This window comes from Passer domesticus, chromosome 4 (genome assembly GCF_036417665.1).
Source record: "Passer domesticus isolate bPasDom1 chromosome 4, bPasDom1.hap1, whole genome shotgun sequence".
Classification (NCBI taxonomy): Eukaryota; Metazoa; Chordata; class Aves; order Passeriformes; family Passeridae; genus Passer; species Passer domesticus.
Genome location: NC_087477.1, coordinates 36,098,310 through 36,122,937, shown reverse-complemented (window position 1 = coordinate 36,122,937; position 24,628 = coordinate 36,098,310). Strand labels below are relative to the sequence as shown.

The following is a 24,628-nucleotide window of genomic DNA, read 5'->3' as shown; positions in this document are numbered from 1 at the left end:
CCGCGGGGGCGTTCGCGGCCGCCGGAGCTGCTCGGGGCGGAGGGATGAGCGCCGGGAGCCAGGGATGAGCGCCGGGAGCCAGGAATGAGCGCCGGGAGCCAGGGATGAGCGCCCTCTTGCGGTCGTGTCCGGCAGAGCCGCGGGGCCTGCCCGGGCCCTCCGCCGGGAGAGGCTGAGGGGCCGCCGGGCACGCCGGGCACACCGGGCACGCCGGGCACCCGCGGCGCCGAACCGCAGCTGCTCATTCCTCCTCCACGTGAATGCCCTGCCGCTAAGCCTTTGGCGCTGAGCTGTCACCATGCCGACAGGAATTCTGTGACTAACCTGACCTTGCACCTGGCTGAACATCAGCCGGCGTGTGCCCAGGTGGCCAAGAAGGCCAATGGCATCCTGGCCTGTATCTGCAATAATGAGGCCAGCAGGAGCAGGGCAGTCCCCTGTGCTCGGCACTGGTGAGGCCACACCTGGAGTCCTGAGTCCAATTCTGGCCCTCACTGCAAGAAGGGCATTGCAGTGTGTCCAGGGAAGGGCAAGAGAGCTGGAGAAGGGTCTGGGGCACAAATCTGATGAGAAGCGGCTGAGGGGAGCTGTTTATCCTGAAGAAAAGGAAGCTCAGGGGAGACCTTGTCACTTCCTACAACTACCTGAAAGGAGGCTGTAGCCAGGTGGAGCTCAGCCTCTTCTCTCGAGTAAGAACGAGACAGAACATTGCACCAGAGGGGCTTATGTTGGATATTAGGAAAGTTTTGTCCCCAAAAGGGTAGTCTAGCATTAAGAAGCATGCCCAGAGGAGGATTACCATCACTGGAAGCATTCAAAAAACATGCAAATATGATGCTGAGGGAGATGTTTTCATAGTGGACCTGACAGTGTTAGGTTAACAGTTGTAACTAAGGGCCTTGGAGGTCTCCAGCCTTAATGATTCTATGATTGGGTTGTCTCATCTCTCTTGTGTGTAAGACAACTTCTTTCTCAAAAAGATTAAGGGCAAATAATTTTCTGGGATCAGAAAATCGGTCAAAAAAGGTATCTCGCCTTTAAATGGGAGCTGTGAAAAGACCAAGCAGCCCCTTTTGGTGCACACCAAAGACAGTCCTTTCCCACAAGGGTAACTCACTGTTGCCAGGAGACACCTAGAACACACTGGCTCTGTGAGGGCACCAAGCCTTTGTGCCAATAACAGCAGTGTTCTAAACATAGCCTGAATTCCTGTCAAGGAAATCAGTTTGCATCTTAGCAAAACAAAAGGTGAGCTTCCTGCTTGGTATGGGAAAAGTTCCCAATTATGCTGCTATCAGGCAAGCCTGGAGGTTTTACCTAGGTACAAAGTCAGAGAACTGCTTTCTTCTCAGGTATAGCAGAACTAAACTGTAAACCCATGTTGAACTGAAAAGTTACTAGTTTGTGCCTGGGTTTAAATTATTTTTTTAAAATGCATCTGTTGATGTGATGCAATGTGGTTTTAAAGTGTATGTATTGATGTTGATATGGCAAACATCTCGACCTTCTTGACCTCTCTGTCCATAAGCTGTGCAGGTTTGTATCCTGCCCTCACAGCAGAGCAACCCAGGCACCCCAGCTGTACAAATCCACCTACCTGAGTCAGATGGCCTTGAGAACTGATGTGGCACTTCTAATGCCCCTGTGCTGTGGCTGGCTGCAGTCACAATGGACCTGTTTGAGGATGAAAGAAGCTTTAATTAGTGAACTTGAAAAAGTGCTCAATTTCAAACTGAATCACGGCAATGTCTAAAAGTTCTGATGGTAATGCCATTTCATTTCCTAGTAAAAAATGTCCTACAAAACCAGGATGCCTTATGATGGTAAATATAAACCAGAAAACTTACTCAGTAACAAAAACCCCAGTCCTCATTGAGGATGACTTGGGCAAATAATTATTTTTGGATAAAACTTGGGAAGAAATAAAAAGTACCTTTCTTTCAAAGAACTGAGAGCAAATGGAAATTAATGCTGCCTATATAAGGCCATGTTGGTTCCCCTTTTGAAGATGGAACCTTTTTCCACTTATACGGGGGTGAGTTGGGGATAACTCCATTGAAATTAGTAGTCACAATAGTGACTGCAGAAGCAGACTGAGGGAAAAATGAGTTTCTTTAAATGTCTACTTGAGTATTACTAATGGGTGGCACTAGCTGCAAATGTCACTCTTAGCTTCCTATTTTCACTTTCAAATTTGTCAGTAGTGTCCTGATTAAAATTGTACAGTTCTGTAGCTGAGGTTTGGATTAAGTTAAAATTATTAGGATTAGAAATGGTGCCAGATCTCAGAACCTCAGATCTGATCCTCTTTGAATTTCTATGGAAAGGAGTTTGGATTTAAATCCCCAGATGTGAACCCGCTTGCATGTTTAATTCTGGGTCAGTAGGAGTCTAAATTCCTCATCTGGTTTTGTGTGGGTGTAATCCTGCAGGAGCATTTGATTGTGGGATTTTGTGGGGTTTATGAATGAAAGTGAGAGAAAAGAGACATTTCATGACTGGTGATGAGACTAGTTTCCTATTCAAAGAAATGAGGAAATAAAAGACAGTCACTACACTAGTTTTTATAATTTGTTGGGAATACAAGACATGGGAGGAAAAGAGGAATAAATTTTCTGTAAAGTCAGCACAGTGGAACTTCACTTTTGGTTAGTTTTACTCATTATTATAACAAACAATATTGAAATTGGAAGTCAGTTTTGAGGGTTGTCTTTAGTTGTCACCATTCAAATCTAAACAAAATATCAACAAATTAATTTCAATTCTGTTGCTTTACCCAAGTCCAGAATTTGGCCTACTATGGAATAAAATAGTGCATTTAATTGAGCTGGAGAAAATAAAGAGTCCAGGCTCTTTAATTAGTTTGCACTGGAAAAAGTCTCTGGTCTGCTGACCTAGGAGGAGTATTCTGGGCACAAAAGTATTACCTTGTGTAAGATACAGTTACTATGCTCAGCATGTCAGCTGGTCCTAAATTACTAAACCTTATTCATCTTTTCCTTTGTACATGTAGAATTGTTTTTTCAAGAAGTGAAGTTGGAGATCGCTTAGTCGATACTGTAATTAATTTGTGTGATTCTGCAAGAACATCTCTGTTGTGTGGTGGGTAGAATTATTGTGCATTCTCCTTTTCATTTTCACAGTTTTGGAAATGTGTGTTTTCTCCTTGGTGGGCTAAAGCACATCTAGAAGCATTCCTTTCCCTCACTATGTCTCCCATCGCTGACTAAAAACATTGCCATTATCCTGGAGCAGGAAGAATATTGGGCAGGATCGGCCATTTCACTGCCTGTGTGTGTCTGTGAGATAAGGACACAGTATTCAGCCTTTGAAAAGATGTTCTTCCAAGTAGCTTCTGTCTGTGTCTCCGTGCCTTTCATTTATTAACTCGCACATGTGACACGTATGTCTAAAAGCCAATATGCTGTATTAGGGCTCAATCCCACACCACTGACGTCAGGGAGAGTTTTATCAATTACTTTAATGAGCATAGGATTAGGCCTTTGTGATTACACAAAGAACCAATTATTGGATTTTTCTATGAACCTACATTAAAACCTCCTTACAAATGAGACTTGCAGGGTGGGAATCAGAGAAACCATTGCTTTTCTCTTTCAGTTTAAGCTCTACTTCAGTACTAAGCATATAGTATTTAGGTTTGAAATGCAGTGCATTGGCAGAAACAGACACATTTTGCCCTCTACTCCATCTCCCAGTAATAAGCCACTGCATGGTTTAATCATGTCTTGCCTAAGGATCCAGTATTTTTAGTCTGTATTAAAAAAGACTTCTAGCATCTTGTAGAATGAGACACTCCCCCCAATATATTTTTTGACAGATGATCTTCCCATAATTCCATTGTCTAACAAGAAAGCAAACAATTAAAAACAACAAAACCAACCAAACAATGAAAAACAAACAAAAACCCCCAAACCAAACAAAAAAAATTAACCAAATCTAAGCTAGAAAAAGGCCTGAGTCTGTGATTTGTCTTGGTTTCATTCAGTCTTGCAAGTATGCCAGCTGTGCTGTAATGACCTGGCCTACATTTTGGTGCAGACCTTTTTATTTTCCTTTTGTTCCTAATCATTATTTATTATCTGAAATTATTATCAATAATTTCTTGTACAACCCCAAAGAGAGCATGCATATCCTCCAAGCCTCATGATATTTTATATCTGAAGCTCAAAGAGTGCCTGACTTCATTTTAACTTTCTGAAATCCATTAATCCACAGTGCACGTGAATGTAATTTTCATCTAACTATCGTCTCTGCATCACTAATTTATGCTTAAAATCAGAAACACTGAAAGTGAACAGCTGCCTCTCAGGCACAACTTGTGATGGAGTTGATGCAGAGGGAATGTTTTTTCCTTTACTCCACCATAAATTCACCCTGGCATTTCACTATGTTCTTGCACATCCACATAAAAAATGGTTATAATAATTATTGCTTTTGTTTGGAAGTGCTCTGCACAAGGTAGATAGAAGCTGCATCATGTTTTCTTGGAATAAATGTTTATAGTATTATTATGCTGGAGTGATTGGAACTGAACCTTCCTGGGGCATGTTATTTTTTATTTATTGGCATGATAAGAAAATACTATTTACAAGTTATAAAAATCACTAAAAGATGCAGTAACAGAATCTTACTGTATGACACATACAAACTAGAAATAGTGTTGTGTTACCCTGTCAGAACATTGTTTCCTAGAGCATCCATTCTGTGCTTGTGCAGGAACATATAGATCTTATTTTAAGCTGAAGAAACATTAAATAAAAAGGGCTTTACCTGTGGGGTCATTAGGATTCAGTGCAAAGCTCCAGAGTAATCTCATGAAAGTAGTGGTATGATCTAGGGGAGAGACACTGGCTTAGGAATCAGGAAGCTTGTGTTTCATTCCTAGCTATCTGTCTCGCTTGATAGTTCTGGCCTCTTCATCTCAGCTCTTAGTAATGTCATTTTTCATTTGTTGGCTGTCTTCACTATTTAAACTGGAAAATTGTTGTGACTGGCATTATTCTTTGGTGGGCATTTTTAAGGCACTTACTACAGTGGAGCAGATCAGGCATTTTTGGATCTGTTCTACCATAAAAATAAAAGAGTCTCCTCTTCAACTGGGCAAAAGGAACAACGTGATGATGTCAGAAAAATACAGGAAGGAAACACATACCTGAATTTCTGATACAAATCTTAAATAGAAAAAAGTTTTCTTTATTAAACTAGGTGGTTCTACTGGAGGAATTAGGTAGAAATTATTCATGAAGTGAATGAAGCCAATTTATCATAGCTCAGAATATCCATAAGTCTATTTTTGCTTTTCTCTAGCTGCTGAAATATGTTACTTAGGTTTACACCTGTGGGTTAATGACAAATAAGCCCAAATGAGAAATAAGCCCAAATAATTTGGTTTGGCTGCAAGAGATCAGACAGAATTCCTGATACCACCTCAGTTCTTTTCTCCAGCAAGCCCACCAGCCCCTCTGGTGTCAGTATGCTGTCCTTCACAAACAAAATCTGGTGCCCTGAAACACTTCAAGTTGCAGTTGAAGAAATGCTTTTGTATTTCTTTTCCAAAAGTAGTTGCATGTAGCAAATTTGGATTGCATACAAAAATGAGGCAGAAATGTAGCTGAAGGTGATTGACTTGGGAATGTAACTATTCAAATTAAAGCATTCTTCATTGTTGTGATACCTCTAGATTTAAGTTGACAATTTCACAAAATGTTGGCTGAAGAACTTGTTCTATTGACAAATGAGTAGAGTTACTTGTGTCCTCCTGTGCTTTAGTGATATCTTCTTCCTTCTCTTTAATTTTCAGCTTTTTATTTGTTTGTTTTCTTTTTTCCTTTGATTATCTCACTTTATATTTGTTTTGGTATTTTTGCAATTTCCCCCATAACATCTATTTGTGCATTTATAAATTTTAGTATTAATCTCTGCTCTTAAGACATCATTATTTTGCAGAAGAAGAGTTAGATCTACTTGTGCTTCTAGCTACTTTGTGCTGTTCAGCTGATGAAAAGCATCTATAAAGCCGTCTTAATCAGTTAAGCCTGATTTATTATAATGAGAACTTGGCCTCTATGCTTCTTTTTTTGTTTCCCTTCTTTTTTAGTATTCTTTTTTTCTGTTTTTCTTGAGAAGATTCCCTTATTCTTCCCTAAAGTGTAGCCAAGTGATTAAAGAGTATTCATGAGCTGGAAATAATTTCTACAGTCAATCAATAATGTATTCAATTAATATTTCTCCTCATTACTCAAACATACCAATTACTACTGTATTCTTTTCTCTAAGGTTCTCATGTCATATTCCACAAATTATTTTCTTACCTTCTTTCACAAAAATCTTCTTACTCTTTAAAACCACTAATGTACAAGCAAAAACTATCCCTATAATCATAATCCCAGTAACTCAATATAGATACTCTATTTGCCGAATTAGCAACTGATTTCTTACTCTTTGAAGTATAAAAATACTTACGGCAGAAATCTTTGCTTCCTGTTTAAAAGCCACTGCTAGCTAAATCCAGATCTTCAGAGCCCAAAGAGCTCACACAAAATCTTGGAAGTCCCTGAACTTGATCTCAGATTTTGATCAGTGAGATCCTGCCGGGGTGAGTGTCCGTGTGTGCACTCTGTGGGCACTCAAGCCACGAGGCACTCTCAGGTTCCCACTGGATGCCAGGCAGTGCACCTCTGGTGGAGATGCCACCACCAGCAGCTGATGCCACCTCAGGGATGCCTTCATTCCCAGCCCACAGAGCATTTAACCAACACCTGGGATACTTCCATGCAGTGCTCTTCAGGGAATCTCAACCATCATAAGGACTGTGTAAGAGTACTATTGTGCAAAGCATGTTGGGATAAAAGACAAGGGATGATCTTCTTCAGAAGACTCTCAGGCTTCAGAATAATTATACAGAAACAGTGATGACAGTAAAGCCCTAATGGATTGAATACATAACTGAGGGACAACAATGTGAGCTTCTAGCTCTGCTCCACTGCATATTTTTTATATTAAATTTTCAGCAGAGCAAGGAAAACGAAATCTTCCCTCTTCAGCTAAGCACTCCAACCTTTCATTATATCACAGCTCTTACTCTACAGTTACACTCAGCCCATGAGAGGTGGAATACCTCTGTTAAAAATGGTTCTTTTCAAACCCTGGAAAAACACACAATCTTATAGGAGAAGTATTCCTGTGCAAACCATAGGATTCAGCATACATCTAGTGAATCAAGCCTTAATTCTCTTAATTTTCAGTGGTACTTGGTTTTAAGAACCACCAAGTTTAAAGAAGAAAGGAACCTAGCTCTAGACTATTCTGTGGGTATAGGAACATCAAGCAGGAATCACCTTCACAGATCATGAAGACTACTGGTGTCTTTATCTTGGGACCAGTACAATGAACATTAGTGGTTTCTGAATTACGACTTCAAGGATGTTTTCCTTAGTGGGGAAGGTTGGAGTCAGTAAAAATTTATTTCTTGGTGACTTTTTGAAAATAGGAATCTTTTCCAAAGTGCACTGATAAACATTCTTCTCTGTATGGATAACAGATGTCATTAGAGGGACAATGATTCCATTATAACTTATTTTTCTGTAACACCATCAGCTCTGATGCCTTTTCAGACACAGTTTATCATCCTCTTTATTCCAAGTCAGTGATCTCTATCTGGAGCTATCAGAATGTTTCTTTTTATATTGTTTCTTTCTCATCATGACTCATAAAAATCACCATTACCATTTCTTTCATTATCCACCTATGCTGTACAGCTTGCACACAAGATTGTGATGTACAGTGCAACCTTTTCTCATTTTTTTCTCTTTGTCCTTTCTGCACAGATTGCATCCATCAATATTAACATTTCAGGTCTCTGATTTATCTCATCACAGTTCTACATTACCAGCTAAGCCATAATTTCCTTCCTGTAATGTCACTTCGAGCTCATTTCCTATACACTGCATGTGTATGTAGACAATTATGGGGTTTATTGCTTCCTTCCTACTGGTCTTGGCTTTTCTCCTTTGTCTTCATCTTCCAGCATTCAATATTTATAGAAAGAGCTCTGCACTGAGTTGTGACATCCCAGTCTAAGTTCATGGCTGCCTGAAATAGCATGGCAGCACTAGTGTCCTGTGTTTTCTTGTTCTCAGTCAGATGTTTTTTAAATATGAACTGCCCACCTTTTTCACAAATCTCAGGATTTGTGGAAAGATCAATACATGCTTCCATTCTCACTGGAGTCCTATATGGAAAACTATGTGAAAATTATGGCCCACCAGTTTAAGGCTCACTCATTTTGCAAAGCAGGAACAAGGGGGTTTGCACTGACTTTGCACTGATAGTTTGTGAGCAGAAATTCCTCATAAACAGTGACTTCCCAGTGGTTTGAAAGGAAACAGGTTGCAAGAAGGACTCCTTTTACTCAGGACAGCAAACCTTTCTCTTTCACAAACCACATGCCCCACTGAGGCTTCCTGTGAGAAAACCACTCTCAGCACCTTATGACTAGAAGGGCAAATGTGGCCCAGCACCAGCTGGAGGCAGTGCCTGAGGGAATGAGCAGCTCTCTCACGCCTGGAGACCTGGAATGCATGGACAAGAGAGACCAGGTTATGCTGGAGGACTCCATTTCTCTCCTACCTGGAGGCAATTCCAACCATGCAGCTGGAGTAACACACGTGTCCGGGCTGCCCTGGCAAGGATGGCCTTTTAAACCTTGGCTTTATAATTAGTCTTTGTAAAACCTGGGGCTTTCACACAGTCCCCATCTTCAGCCCCCCGCAAACTGCACTGCCGTAGCTCCGCTCAATGAAAATAGAGGCTGAAAACTCTTGCAGACCCTCTCTTTTCCAGAGTGGAGGTGCTTGTATGTATTTCTTTGTCCGCTGGAGGGCAACATCGGCTTAAAAAAAGAAAAAAAGTTTCTCTCGGTTACACGATGAGTGAGGTGACACACACACACAGAGAAAACACAAAGGAAATTCCCAGGATGCTGGTTCACGGGCAGAAAAAAATAAAATGTCTACTGGAATGCTAAGGAAGTATTTCAGACTGAAACAGAAATCAGTAATTATGGAATGGAGATGACAGGTGAAAAAAAGTTTGTAGAAGCTTTCGTTCTCTCTCTAGAAACTCATTCACAGAGGGATTTAAATGTGCTTTAATAATCTGAAGCAGGGCATTCAGATTAATAAAGCACATTGAAATCCCTCTGTGAATGAGTTGTCCTCAATCAGACTAGATCTTATATAGAGAATATTTTAGATATAGAGTATTAAAACTTTGCTGAAGGCTAAGGAATCACAAATGGTTCCATCCCTGGGACAAGCCATTCAAATCAAAGGGAAGCTGTAGATGGGCTACTACTATTCTTGGGAGGACCAAGAGGGAAAGGAGGGATGTGGGGCAGTCCCTGAACAAGTAGACTCTCAGGATAGGAACCTTAAAAATGGAAAAGAGAGACTGTAGCAAATCTGGTGGCAAAAAGAGCCAAGCAATGGTTTCTTGCTAAGAAGAAATTTGCAGGTGTGATTAGAGCCAGCAGTGGTCAAGAGTCCTCCTTGGACTGATGCAACAACTAGCACAGAAGGGAATTTCTTCTGCTTTGTCTGTCAGTTTTTTCATATCTTTTACCCCTGCTGAGGGAGACGGCTTCTCTCGCTTATTACCTCTGCTGCCGCAGCAGGATTGTTATCCCTCTCCCTCCTGACGGTGATGTGATTATGTCCCCAGAGAGCCGTGCCTGCAGGCAGCAGTGCGAGCCTGCTGCGCCTCTCCCGGTCGGGCTGTGCGCTCTGGTGGCTGCAAACTGTGCTGCTGCCCACTCGGTACCTATTTCAGATATTCCTGCTGGGGCCTGCAGGGGAAACAACAGGCTGCATGCCCACTTAGCAGCTGCATGCCGGTAAATGAATTGGTGTTAGAAGTACCTGATGAATTCTGCTAACAATAACATGGCTTGTCAGAGGTTTATAATATGGTTTTATAATTGGATTTGGAAAAGGAGGCTAGATTCACACTGTGCTCTGTGGGGAGCACCCCTTTGTGCTAGTCTGGGCTGCTGAGGAGGAGTGGGATGTGTGTGCACACTGGTTCAGGTGGCATTGGTTAGATAAGCAGCAGCTGTGCCTCATCTGCAGCCTCATTGATCCTGCTGCAGGGCTGCGCTGGCTGCGACGAGCACTGCTCAGGAGCCAGAGACAAGGCGAGTATGGCAAGTCTCACATATCCTGTGTGAAAATCCATACTTGGCCTCTGCCTCCCTGTGCCTCATCTCACACCGGTGCTCTTGCCTGCTACAACCTGCAAGGCTCAGAGCTGAGCCTTCCCAGAGGTGGAGGAGCTGTGCCTGCTCTGCAAGGGCTGTGCATGCAGGGACCTTCTGCTGCTCCCCGACTGCTGCCTCCCTGCTACATTGCCCTGTGCATGCCCCGTCTGCAACACTGCATTACCAATGCCTCAAACACCTCCCTGCATAGCCCCTGGTACTCAGAAATGGCAATACTTGGGGTAGGGTGAAACTATAAACATTTCTGAGTGTGATGCTGGCTTAGCTGCTAAGCTAACATTCCCATTCACTTTGTCTAAAGAGCCCGTAATATCAGAAGTGCCCAAACCTTTCAAATCTGGAAAAGCCACTCTCTTTCTTTAAGAATATCTAGCCACGTATCCTTCCACAAACAGCTCCAAAATTCTGTATTGGAAAGTGTTTTGCACAGTCAAAGCATGCCTTGTCCCATGTAGAAACCAGAAAAGCCCCCCTAGATAATACAACTAGATTTATCAAAATCTGACTATGCCCTATATTGACTCTTTACTCCATCTGTACTCCCTTGCATTCTTTATCTTTCATTTTGCAGACTGGAAAATGTAGAAATATATATCTTAAAGCTAAAAGCTCATGGTTTTCCCACCAAAAAGAGGAAAGATCAATACACAAACTGATGAAAGACCAATACACAAATCTAACAACTACCCTGCTGTTTTTGTTGTTCTGGAAATGGACAACAAAATTAGTGAATTGCTCCATTCTGCCAACAAAGGTGTCAGGACTCAAATCTGTCCAAACTCTAACATCCAGGAGTAGCATATTTGATAGGAAAATGTAGCAAAAACCAGCTTTTGGGACAAACAGATTAGGTACTTGAAAGGTTGAGTTCCCATTTGCTTGCCTGTTAGCAATTCACAACCTGCATAGGATTCTGAATGTTAAGTACCTGCTTATCATCTCAGGACTGCCAGCAAGATATTCAGTCAATAAATACATCTGAATGCAGACTTTCAGGAGAGATCTTCCCAGGGCAGAAAGCTTGTGGGAGGCTGCTGCTTGCTACAGGTGCCCACAGCCTTGTTCTCTGCAGAAATGTCATTGAAAGGGGCATCCTCAAAGGCAGGTTTGGCTTCTCCCACTGCCACCAGGGACTGAAGGTGCAAATGGTGCTGCCACAGAAGTGTGACTGCTGTTGCACTTCATTAAAAGCCCAGAGTCTGAGCAGTCAGTAACACTGTTTTCAAAGGAGCCCTGAGAAAAATAACATTTGCTCTGAGGCTTTTTTTAAAAGGAGGGAGTAGTGAAGTTCCCCACATGCTGCTTGTAAGCAGTGTGGGAATGGCACAACATACACAGCTGATTTATGCTATCTGCTGCCAAACTGTTGTGGCTAATATTGAGCACTTCCAGAGTATAATTTATGGGTCATTTATGGTCAGGCTGTTTAATAGCCTATCTATAATGTTTGATCATGTCATCACTGCTTAGAGAGACTAATGTGTAGAGATTTTGCTTCTGGAGTCAAAACACTGGGCTCTTCAGATTTGCATGCATAATAATTCTCTGGGCTAATAGCTGCCAATGTACATTTATTCCAATAATACTGCCTGCTTACTGTTCTGCAGTTCCATAGCAATACAAAGATTGATTGACCTGTTCAACTACTGTGGTGATTTCTTCAAAAATCAGAAGCCTAAAAACATAAATGTTATCATAAACAGGGCCAGGATCTTTAGTTAATAGCAGACTACTGTGAAATAGCACCTTAATTTATTATACTTCTCAATTTCTTCTTACTCATACTCTTGCTTATGGCTGAAGTAAAACCATACCATCAGGAGCCTGAAATCTGCTCTTTTGCTCCCCTCAAAGGCTAGTGCACATCACATAGTGCAAGTGCCCATGAAGAGCTCCCAAAGCTAACTGAAAATAAGATCCAGGGGTGTCAGGGCCAGGATTCATCTGGGAAGGAGGAAGCAGCTGGTGAGAAGCTCCCTCCACGTCCCTGTTCCACCCCACCTCCATCATCACTACTCTCTCCAGCATAACCTTCTTGTTATCTGCCTTGGATGTGGCAAAGCTTTGTAGTTTCAGTCAAGTCTTTCAAGGAGGCTCAGGGGGACAGAAACCAGTGAAGCCAGAAGGGGGGCATCACCTATGGCAACCAAAGTGACAGCTGCCGTAGCCTTTCATGTCACATTTTTACAGACTCCAGAGGGGAAACATCTCATGGAAGATAACCATGTATGTATATGTCCAGAAGGTTTGGGGGTGTTTGTGTTCCAGGCAAGATATTCTCATCTTCTTTAGTAACAGATGAAAACAGAATGAATTTACAGAAGCTGTAACAAACAGAAAGTCATCTCATGCTTTGCTCTGGTGCCAAAATGTGTGACAAGGCCAGTAAGGGAAAGAGACACACACCCCTCTTCCTGAAGAAAGTCAGTTTCAATTAACACTGGTTCTTATTTCAGGTCTGCACAGATGCCTCATGAAATTATATGCAATTCCTTTGAAATATAGAACTTATGCTGCATGTGATCAAAAAAGTTATTTAAAAATGCTATGTGTACTCTGGGAGGAATTCCTTTCTTTCCATTTGAAACTTACTTCTTCCCAGTTCAGATATGGTGGATGCATGGCACTTACAGAATGAAACCTTTTTTATTTTTAGTTTTCACCGGAAAAATGACTAGGTTTTTTAAGAGGACACAGAGCTGGTTTTTGTATTAATTTCACACAGAACAAACCTGTTTGCCATAATGCCTACTTCTTTTTCATATCATTCATTACACAGTGGGACAACAATGACTGAAGTGTCCCCTGCCTCAGGCAGAGACTGACAAGGCATATATCTGCTGAAGCCAAGCAAAGAGTGATCCTCAAAAGTCCTCACTAGTATAAACACTAGTGCTATTTGCAATATAATCAATTACTGTACTTACAACTAGACTCATACATTTTGTCAAATACCACACTGGAGGTCTCTTTAGCAGTTTTGTCTGTAAGCCTCAGTTTCTAGGGTACCTTAGTCTGGGTGGTGCATGTAAACTTTTTTCCCTTTTAACCAGTTGTTAGGTATTCAAGGCAAGAGTAATTAAGAGGATGAACTGATTGTATCTTTCCTAACATCCTGTGGCTGTCACCGGTGACCACAACGCTGAACCAGAGGGCTTTGAGTCAATTCTGAACAACAGACCACTGTGTGCCTGACACCCATAGCAGGGGTACCTAAGTGGGAATACAGTATAGATTGAAATATTGTTACATTTCCTAGTGCACTGTCTTTTACAGACAATTTAACACTGGCATTTCATTCCCAAGGTTATGTGCAGGCAGAGGGAAAGTTTCATGGGCAGCCAGGTACTGGCAAGGACACACTATGTGCCCTCCAAGGCTTTCCCACTTGCTTGCCTTGGAGTTCCTTTTGTGTGACCCTTTCCTTTATGACTGAAATGAAACAAATTAATTGTGAGAGTCAAAAAACATAGGTGAAGGAACCAGGTTTTTGAAGAAGCATACATTTCAAACATACATTTCTCCAACAGCATCAGAGGGAAAGAGAAACATAAAAGCTGACTTCTTTTTCTGAAACTTCATTTTGCTGTGAAAGCCTGTATTTAAGAAGTCAGAGCTAGGCTACATTCACGGAGCAGGGAGGAGAGATTGAGCATACAGTTTTCTGCTCCCTCTAACAGCCTCTTTTTCTGTGATATAGTGAGCAGGGTGATGGGTTTACAGAAGGTTTCTAGCTGCTCCTGCACTCTCCTCTGTCTGAGCCTAGTCCATTCCTTGGAGGCACCACAACTGTGCCCCAAGTGCCCTTTCAGGCTCCACGCTCTCACTGCCACCCTGGCTTTGGCACAGCCTGAAAAACACAACCCTTCCCAGCCACCATGGGGATGTCCCTGAACCTCCACCCCACTCAGGGTGCCATCTCTCCCATGGCCCAAGGGGCAGGATAACAAACCTGATGTATTTTGAAACATTGTTATTAGGACCTCTAATCTTTACAACATACCTTTTAAAATGCACCAGAGGATCTAAAATCTATAGGACAAAATCAGGAATTTCCTTGATGTTTGCTTTCCCATCAAACACGGGCTGTTGAACTGCCCGTGTTTGATGGGCAAACACGGGCTGTTGAACCTCCCTCTCAACAGTGGCTTTAGTGGAGCAATGACTGTGATGGATTATTACACAGTAATGGGATTGTACTGCCCCTGCAGAGAGCTCCATCTCACCTTTGCTGCTGATTTGGAACAAGTCAAACAAGATTTTCCTGGGCTGTAGCTCACTCAGCACGAAATCACCCACCAAGTTAAACAAGCAAGAGCCAGCAAGACTTTCTGCACCCTCATCAAAGCTCTTTCTGGTTCTTCATTGCCCAACAGCTTCTCTGTGTAGAATGCAGTTAGTATTTTTTGGAACTAATTTTATGAATTTAAGCACACTTACAAAATACATTTACATACAAAACAAAACCCACCACAGTAACCTATGCCAACTTATGATGCCTACTTTGTAAAAAGAAAACCCCAAAAAGTAGATGCTTTCCTTTTTGCCTCATTGTTTATCTAAGCAAGTGTTTAGTTAGAATAAACATAACAAAACTGAATTAAATATAGTTTTGGGAAATACACGGGTGTTTATCACTACTAAGAGTTTTCTGGATGCTGTGTGGGGACCTATGAAATTATCATTATCTTCCTCTCCTGAGACTAAATTTTTGAGTGACTTGTGTTTTGGATCCCAGAGGAATGAAGGACATTCAGGCAGAAGTAGTCATGAAGCAGATTATTCTAGTCCCTCCATGAGTAATACATTCAGCTTTGAAATTATTGCTAATATTTTGTATTTCAGAGATTTGTGTTTCCCTCCCAAATGAGATCATTACTAGATTTAACAACAACATAAATATCTATACTTCATATATCATTGTAGCAACTTAAAAAAGAAAAAAGTGGTACTTAGTCATCAGCTGAATTCAGTTAACAATATTAATTGGAAGTGTCACTGATTTTTCTCACTTACACAGGCAAATGACTGGAGTGAAAAAACACCTAGGAGGCATTGCAAGACTGAAGGTGCCATTTCAGATCAGAAATGATGGAAACACAACATTGGGATTTAAGTTTAAGTTTCACTTGGCAAATGTTTGATGTACACTACAATCTTGCTCAAAGCGAGACATCTAAGAGAAATAGTGTAAATAATTAAAGCAAAATGTCTTCTGCAAATGCTTGTGCCAAAGTTTTGCACTGACTCTCAGAGCTGGTCTACCAAGGGTACAGGGTGAGCCAGTCTTGGTTTGATGGTTCCAGTTCTCAGTGGGAGTCAACTACAGGATGCAGAGCAGAACATGAAATGAGTTCCCTGAGGTGGGGAGGGCTGCATGATGCCAAACACGCCCTCGTGTTCTGTCAGTGTGAGAGATTCTCTTCCCCACGCCAGGCTGGCTCCCAACCGCTCCCGCTGGTCCCTGCTCGGGAATGAAGGCAGCACGCCCTCGGCTAATGGCAGCCACTCGTCTCCACTGAAGGCAGAGATGCTGGGAAAAATTGCAGGAACAAATAAATGTGTGAAGTCCAAGGGAACACAAACACTGCACTTTCCTTGCTGCCTGCAGCAATTGCCCTGGCTGTTCCTGATGGGCACCAGGCTGACAGCTCTGCAGAGCGGCTGAGCAGCGTGGCCAGAGCCCTGCCTCGGGGCAATGGCCACACAGCCCTGACACTTTTCAGGGTTAAGCCATTTCCTTAACCCCCCGTGTTTTCCCTCCTGCTCTGGTGCCGTGTGAGTGGGCTCAGGGTAAGCACAGGCAGCAATGCCTCTGTCTTCTCCTGCCCAAAACGGTGGGGAGGAGGCCCTGCTTGATGGGCACAGCCAGTGCCAGTGTTCCACTGCCCACAGGCCTGGGGTTTTTAAAATCAGAGACAGTGAAGGCAAAGCAGGGGTATGAACCAAAGTGTTTGCTCTCTGCAGTTTCCTGAAATAATTTAGGGCAATAAACATAGCCACAGAAGTTGCAATTTCTGAATATAATTTTAAAAATATATTCAGGGCTCTATTCACAATGTATTCATGCACCTACAGATCTTGAGTGGTACCAAAACAGGATTTTACTTTGCTTGTCATGTTGATGCAAACAGGGAAGGAGATAAAAAGCAAAAGGAAACTGAGCTATCAGTAGATGACCAGCTCTGCTTATCTTTCTCCATTACTTAGAATTATAGGGAAATATCTTGCACTTAGAATGTTTTCACTACTTTTAGTTAGCAGAAAACAAAGGTAGGAGACTAACTGCTTTGAAAGGCAAAAAGCAAACCATTAAGCACTGTACTATAGTTGCCAGGAGATTGTGTTGCCTGCTTTGAAATTATATACTCCTCCACTGTTTACTTCATTTTAGTCATAACATTAAGAAACATTTTTCCCAGATCTTATTAAATACAGATTAGTAAGTTCCTGCACATATTTGACAAGCATATTGGAAGATTAACTTTACAGGACTTCACTCTCGCTGTACTTATATCTCTCTTACTCCACTCCTAACACTAAATTCGTCAGGCATTTATTTCCTTAGGGCTCAGGCAGTCCACACAGGACAATAATTCCTTCAGCAAGTGCTGGGGTAAGGGTAGATGTCCTGTGCAAATGTCCAGTTGCACTGGGCTGCAAAGTCCTTGTACTAAGGAATTGCAGTCTCTTAGTTTAGCTTGAACCATTGAAATGAGCATATGCTGAATCCCTGCACTATGGAGGCCCTTGCTCTGACCCAGCAGCTTTGTCTCTGCTGAGCTGCAGAAACAGACCCCATCCGATAAAATCAATGGTTAAAGTCCCAGCAGAGGATTTTCAGGAAGAGCCATCCCTGTTTATTTATACCACAACTACTTCCACTGACCACCTGTAGCCAGGTGAGTGTAAACAGAACCCAACCCTTTAATGGATTTTGTTACCATCAGCAAAGCAAGTAAACAAAAAGTGTTTTTTTGTAAACAAGAGCTGCCAAATCACTCTTCCTATCTTAATGTCACCTGAGATTAATTAAATTAGAACTACCCCTCTTCTACTGAAACTTCTAAAGACAAAAAGTACTTATTAATGTGTTCCTGCTCTGTTGACTGTGAAGGAAGGAAAAACTTCAAGAGAGTTAAATACAAGGTATGGAGCAGTGACCCATTGTTATGATAGATGAGATCTGTGACATGTTTATAAACAGGTTGAAATAGCTCATGCATTATGGAAATGGAATGTACAAAGTAAGTCAACTTGTATGTTTGACTGTCTTTACTCTTTGAAAATAGTGCTAGTTTTAATTTTGGAGTGGTTTTTTTTTTTTTTTTCATTTACCTTCATTTGGTTCTGTTTTACAAATCCAGTTCTTGAAAGTTTGAAAACTGTGGGAAACCTGTTAAAGGCCATACTGAACTACCCAGGAGGCTGAGGGACATAAAAGGAAAAGCTTCCAAGGTACATAATCAAAATATATTGTTCTAAGCATTCTGTTAATACCAATAAATAACAGACAACAGAAATAGAATAAAACCTCAGTACGTCAGTTAGGAGATCATAATACACATGCTCAGAGGTATCCAAATGCTCTTCCAGAAAGAAACTGGAAATTACCAGCAGTGATATTTTAGTGTCCAACTGGACAATCAGGGGCAACAAATCCCTTTTTTCAGATACTTTTTACACATTGTGAAGCAACTAATTCAGTGACAGGTTCAATTAATCAGAAGTCTTTGCAAATAAACTCACATTATACTTCTGTGTTTGTGCTATTTGTTCAATCATGTCACAAAACAATTAGGACAAGTAGAACAGAAGAAGTCCAGTCTTAGCCTCCTTTACTACACCTTATGCATTTTTAATTTTTCTTGGCAAGAAAAAAATAAAATTGAATTGGTGGGCTTAAAAATATCAGAAAGAAGTATACAAAATGCCAAAAATACATTTAAACTGTGAGATCATATAATTTCTAACTACAAGAACTGTGAAGTTATGGAGCAGTGTTCCAAGACAAGTAGAGAGGGTAAAGAGCCAAACTGTCTTAAGGTGGTGTTCAGCTGATTTGTGAAGAGGGTGATGTGTCAGGCTTGCCTATCTGGGACAGGGACAGCACTTGATAATTCAGGAGATTCCTGCAGTGAATGATTATTGGCTTTCTGTCTGCCAGCTGTTCAGTCTGCTATCTCACATGACAACTACTGCCAGAAACAGCCAGCTTCCTTTGGTGAGCAGAGGGGTGGGAAACATGGCAAGGAAGAGGACTTCAGATGCTGGCCAGGTCCAGAAGAGCCCTGAGCTTTGCCACAAGAAACAATGTAAGGTTTGTCACAGAGTGAAGTGCCCAACACCACGGAAGAAATGGAAAACATTCCCTGCTTCCTTTGACCACGTAACACTCCAAGACACTCAGAAAGGTTTGGAAAGCACTCAGTATCACAGTTCTTGTTCTAATAAACAGACTTTTCTTTCTGTAGGCCTGATATTTTCAGTTTTCTTCATGCTGAATAGCTCCTTAGGGTCAGCTCTTGACCTTTTTACTGTATCTGAATATTACTTCCCTGCAGAAGCAGCTTTACCAGGTCACTGAGCTGTTTCTGCCCTGTGCAGAGAGACCTAGGGAACACACACATAATAACATCCAACTCAAAGGCAAGTGTCAGAACAAGCTGCTCATATTTAATCTGTTTGACCAAGGACCAAAATCTGCCAAAGTAAATGAAGCTGTACCAGTTTGCCTCAGAGGGAACAAAGTGGAGCAAGCCTCTGAACCACAACAAAATCAATCTCAGAGTATTGTGCTAAGAGCAGCAGCAAGAGGTAACAATGAAATATTCCATATACTGTGAAATACTTCAGGATCAAGTACTAAATAGTCTACTAAAGTAGAATACACTACAATTTTGCTTGAGACTGATTCATCTGCTAGTTGCATTAGATTGCCAAAGTCTGGTTTACCTCACAACCTGGGGAAGTATTCAGCCATGAAAGCAGTGATTAAAAAAGAGTCAGATAATATAAACATGAATTTTTCAGGCCAGAAACAATAATATACACAACTTCCTTAATATCACTTAGTTAGAGCCTTAGTCTTCTTGATTCCCAAAAAAGTTCATGTAATTACTTCAGTCCAAGATTATGTCCTGGGATCCTCAGTTACCAAAGATGATGCAAAGGGACCATCAATCCTGATGGTTTGGGCCTGGCTAATTTACAAGCTTTTGTTTTGTTCACGAGGCTTTTTTATATGACCTGGACATTAAAATGTCATTTTTCCTATCCTGCCTCCTTAATTCATGGTGAAATTTGAATGCTTGAGAACTCAAGTTAGGGAAAGTTAATTACAAAGCTTGAGTGCTCAACTTTCATTTGAGGTTGGTACGTATCATAGTCCATAGGTACACTTCTCCAAAGGCACATTTTATATTCTAGTTCTGTAACTCAGAGTTTAGAGCTAGCAAGTTTCTTTAGTATTACCCAGTTAGGCTTTAAGTCTAATGATGCCTCAGCTATGGATATTTACTATAACATCCCACACTTCTATTCCAGCTTTTTTTAATTAGAAACTGATTATTTCTTCCAGTGGAGCTACTGAGAGAAATCTGTCTTCACTTAGCACTTAGGCCAGAAATGTTATTGCCACTCCTGCTGTAATTATCTGCTAGCCTTTATTAGCTTGTATTGATCTGAGAATCCACATTTTTGGATGCTTTCAAAATCTTTCTGTTTGAATTCAGCCTAATGTGAAGCAAATGAAATAGATTTTACCCCATCTATTTTTCCTCCAGTACACTTCTGAACCATATAAAAATAGCTTCAGCTCTTTTACAGTTCAGATTTCTCACTTTGACAGACTTAATATCAGCTCACTGCCACACACCTCCAGAGCCAAGCCCCTGCAGCACAGCTCAACCGAATAATAAATACTGGGGGAATGAAAAATAATCATAGTACAGCTACAACTGCTCATTACAAATTTATCTCTGGTGCTGTTTATCTACTGGTTCCAGCCTTCTACCCCATCCCAGCCAAACCTTCTGCATGCATAGCAACAGAAATCACCCCAAACCCTTGGCTGCTGTGACTGCTGTGATGAACTGTGAACTGCACACTCCTACATCATGCCTCAGAAGTCAGTGGCTGCCTCGCTTTACAGACTGCTTGCTTTCCTCCCCAGTAGTCCTCAAGGGGATAAACAGGCAACTGGCAAACTACAGGGCAGATAGAGGCTGTGCTTGGTTATCCAACTCCCTTAGGCTTTTGACTGCTGCTGCTTTGCTATCCCTTTCAGAGGTGTCAGTGGCATACATCTGCAGGCACAGCACAAGGCTGGAAATCAGGAGACATCAGCTTTGCCAGCAGTCTGCTGCACTACCTTGGGGAGCCACTTCAGCTTATTCAACTTTAATTTCTACTTCTGCCCTTTGTTGATTCTGTTTTTGATGAGAATATAAATCTGGGACAGACATAGTCTCCTACTATACTGATAAATAGCATCAAGTACAACATGACCAGCTCTTTCTTGTGTTTCTAGATGTTAATGTAACATAAAAAAGGAGCAACTAAATTTGCTGACTGGTTCTCTCAAGAAGCATTACTACACAAGAAGAAAATTACTTATGGCCTACTAGGAGAGAGGTATAATTGAGCTTTCTGGAGCCATTTGTTAGCACAGTATCTCAGAGCCATCTGGACTTCGACAGTGATGGATCAAACATGACTGTGCTACCTTGCACAGCATTTCCTTTCTCAGTTCCCTGCAGGGACCATGGATTGCCAAACCCATCTCTGAGGCAAGCTGGCTTCTTTGGCTGACCCAAAAAACAAGGGAAGAACATAAATGCTTGGCTACATAGGTTTTAATGGAAAACATCTCATAATTTGTCTCTCTTAACCCTCTAAGCCCCAAATGCTGAGGCCATCCACTCTGTAGGACTCAGTGGGTAAGCCTGGGCAAACTGAGGGCTGTTAAATCAATTCCAGCTGAAAGGCTTTTCCAGCCAGTCAGGAAAGAAGCAGTACATGCTTATTTCTACCAGCAGGCTCCTGGTACAGTTAATTCAACCACCTGTGTGTTTGCCCAGAGCTCACACATGCTGTGCTGTCTATATCCTTTCATATGGGCTTGGCTTTGTGCACATATGAGGTTGACAATTATGTTATGTCTTGTTTTTTGGGGTTTAGGTTGGTTTTTGTTTTGTTTTGTTTTTGTCTGAAAACCTACTTGTTTTATTTCGTATTTGCTTCTGTTCTATCTAAATTGCCTTTGCTAATTGCAGATGCACAATATGCATTATATTTGGGGTCATTTAGTTATAGGCTTAACTTTGATTCTTCGCTTCAGCAGCTTGTGCCACATTCTATCTATTTATTAAGGAGGCCAAAGACTACTGGCACACCACTGTCAATGCCCAAATTACCTAAAAAATACATTCTTCTTTTTAGAAGGAAAAATTTTTCTAAGTGCTAACATTTAAGGATGTGCATTATCAAGTGTAAAAGCTCATTCCTTCTATAGAAAGGCCACTCAGTCCACAAGCACATCAATGAAAAAAATGCTTTATGAAGCTGTTCCCCAGAAAAGCTGGCTCATAAAGCCTCCATGCCAGTCTCCTGCCATCAGCAAGTTCCCCAGCCTGTGTAGGGCTGATTTGCTCATTTTATGTGAGTTCTCCCCCCGGCCTCTCACATCCTGTTTCAATGCTGGTGCATGAAAGCAAAGCAGAAGGCAGCACTCCCTGCCTGTTTCTCCCAGCCTAATAGCAGTGAGCTGCTGGACACAGCTGTGAGAGCGGAGCTGGGAGTTCACTCTGTACTTGGGAGCTGGCAGATGCTCCAGCCAAGCTTTAATCCAAAAGCAGCTGGGTACATGTTTCACTGAAAGAAAGTTATTCTAAGAAAAAGCATCAGAGGTAGTACTGAAGTGAGGTTCCTCACTCAGACTTAAGTGTTGCATTTGCCTGGGGGCCTTTTGTGTCAGAGAAGCACAATTCTTCCAAAAAGCAACAACATATATAGAAGGTGTTTTCAGCTATTATGGCTTTACCATTGCAAAGGTGTCCTAGCAACATGCAACAAGTTCTGAGCAAAAATGTTGGGCTGGTCTCTCTCCGCTTTCTTTTTCTGCTGTATTTGCAGCTTAGTGGCTGAACTGCAACGTCCAGGCTCAGAAACAAGGCTGCTTTAGTTTTTCTGCCTGTTGAATGAAGGTAAAGACTTGAGCTTTTTCTGTGCATGTTTTCTCCACACAGTGTTATGTAAAAATATTGGCATAATTGGTGTCATATATGTAATACACTGGAAAGGTTGAGAGGACACAGCGAAAGAGCTCGTAGTCACTTGGTGTATTTTAACTGACCGTGTCAGGAACAGACTGCAGGGGCCATTAGCCCTCTTTGACCTGACACAAAAAATATTACTAATGCACACTTCCACCCCTGAACTATGCTGGGCTCAGTAGCAGAAACATGAGCACTTCAAGTCAACCAAAGCTGAGACAGAGGTTGTGCCAAATGAACTTACAGGGCACAGCAGAAAATGCAAACTGGCTGTGAGCTAGGAGCAGACACAGACACCAAAAATGAGGGGAGAAAATTAAGAATGGATTCCTGACAACAGAGCTGGATGTAGTGCTTGGAGAGCTTTGCAAATGTAATTGCTTGTGTGCCTTTTGGACCACCTCACCCCTGTTTAAAGAGGTCATGTGTACACTGTGAACACATTATCCTAGATATCCTGGGTCATCTCTCAGGGCAATGGCAAAAAGAGCCATCTGCCAAGCATCCTTCTGCTTGAGAAAGGAGGGATTTGTTTCTGCTACAGGTGGCAATGCATTACACACAGTATTATTACACAGTAATTAGGAATCCAGAAACAGCAGCTGAGATGGAGCCCTATTGTGCCAGCTGTTTTCCAAAGCAGAAAGCAAGAGAAAGTCATCCTTTTGATGACTTTACATTAGTAAGCGCATCCTTATGTTTGCAAAAAAACCCCACAAAACAAACAAAAAACCCCAAGCAACAAAAACAAAACAAAACCAAAAAACTCCCAAGCAAACAATAAAAAATCAAAATAAAAATCAACCCACACCAAACCTCAAAGTAATAGAAGTTCAAGCTGCATTTGGAAAAAAAAATAAAACACCTCAGACAGAAAACCATCTAATCAATTTACTCAGAGATATCCAGGCAAAGCAGTTAGAAACTGGAGACAGTCCTATTGCAGTTCTTAACCCAAGGTCGTACTTCCACAATTTTTTTATAAACATTTGATTTCATTTGTACAAAGGAAATCTTTTACTGCCTCAGCTTTATGGACAAGGCCATTTACAGTTACATGCTATCTGCTGCTGTGCCTTCACAGTAAGTGTGATCTACATTTAAAAGCTGAAATAGAATAACATAGGGTACAAGTGTAAATAAAACAGCTATTCCTAAAGTAATCCATTTGGATTTTCCAGTTTGGAAATTTTACTGCAGGATATCTTATTGTGGTATGATTAGGAAGCAGGTTAAACTAAATCAAACTGGCATGAAGAGCAAAAATTATGAAGTAGAAATGTGTGAGTTATTCAGGACCTTCTGAACTGCAATTCCAAACTACTTCCAATGCCCCAAGCTTGTGTCTAAACAAGCTCACTCCCCGGGGCCAAAGAACACAGCTAATTAACCCATCTGAGCAGCAGAGCACTGCATTAACATAGCATTAACAAAGTGCTGCTTTTAGAACCAAAGCAAGCTCAGGAATTTCTGTTTCCAGATATTACTCCATGAAGGGAAATGCTTCACAGACTATGAACAAGGATAAACCCAAGCATCAAAGCAGTGAAAGCCTTAGGAGTGCCCCAGCTGGGAGGTCACTGCATCCCTGGGTGAGGCAGGGAACTGGCTTCACCTGCACCTCTCAGCTCTACAGAGTTAAGTCACATAAGAGGAGTATAGCCACCATTTCCAAAGAAAAGTTGTTTTGCTGCTGTTTGTGTGGTCCACCCTACGTAAAGCTCCAGATGTCAAGGATCCTGCAACCTAACACCAGACTTTCCTGACACGGCTTTTGCAAATCATCTTCTATCACAGACAGTGGTCAATGGTGTGAATCCATTCTATTTTGCATTGCAACAGATAAAGGTTGCACACACACAAAGTGAGCTAACTTCCACAGAGGGATTGACAGCAGGATAATGAATTGCTAAATTACCACAAAGAACTCCCCAGTGCTTAATAACCGTGGCATATCTATGTTGTGGATCCAAATACTTGGCAGAGGTTTTATATCAGAAATTAGCAACTTAAGTGGCTTCTAAAGAAAGGCTTTTCTAGGTGATATTTCAAGGGG

General features: G+C 41.6%; 1 long non-coding RNA gene across 1 annotated transcript; it reads left to right on the top strand.

Annotated features, from left to right (window-relative positions):
* Positions 1 to 1,130: 1,130 nt before the first annotated feature.
* LOC135298929 (uncharacterized) lies at positions 1,131 to 18,777 on the top strand. Its single transcript, XR_010360979.1, has 3 exons — positions 1,131 to 1,248; positions 17,665 to 17,755; positions 18,465 to 18,777. It is a non-coding gene; the product is annotated as an uncharacterized LOC135298929 (long non-coding RNA).
* The last annotated feature ends 5,851 nt before the right edge of the window (positions 18,778 to 24,628 follow it).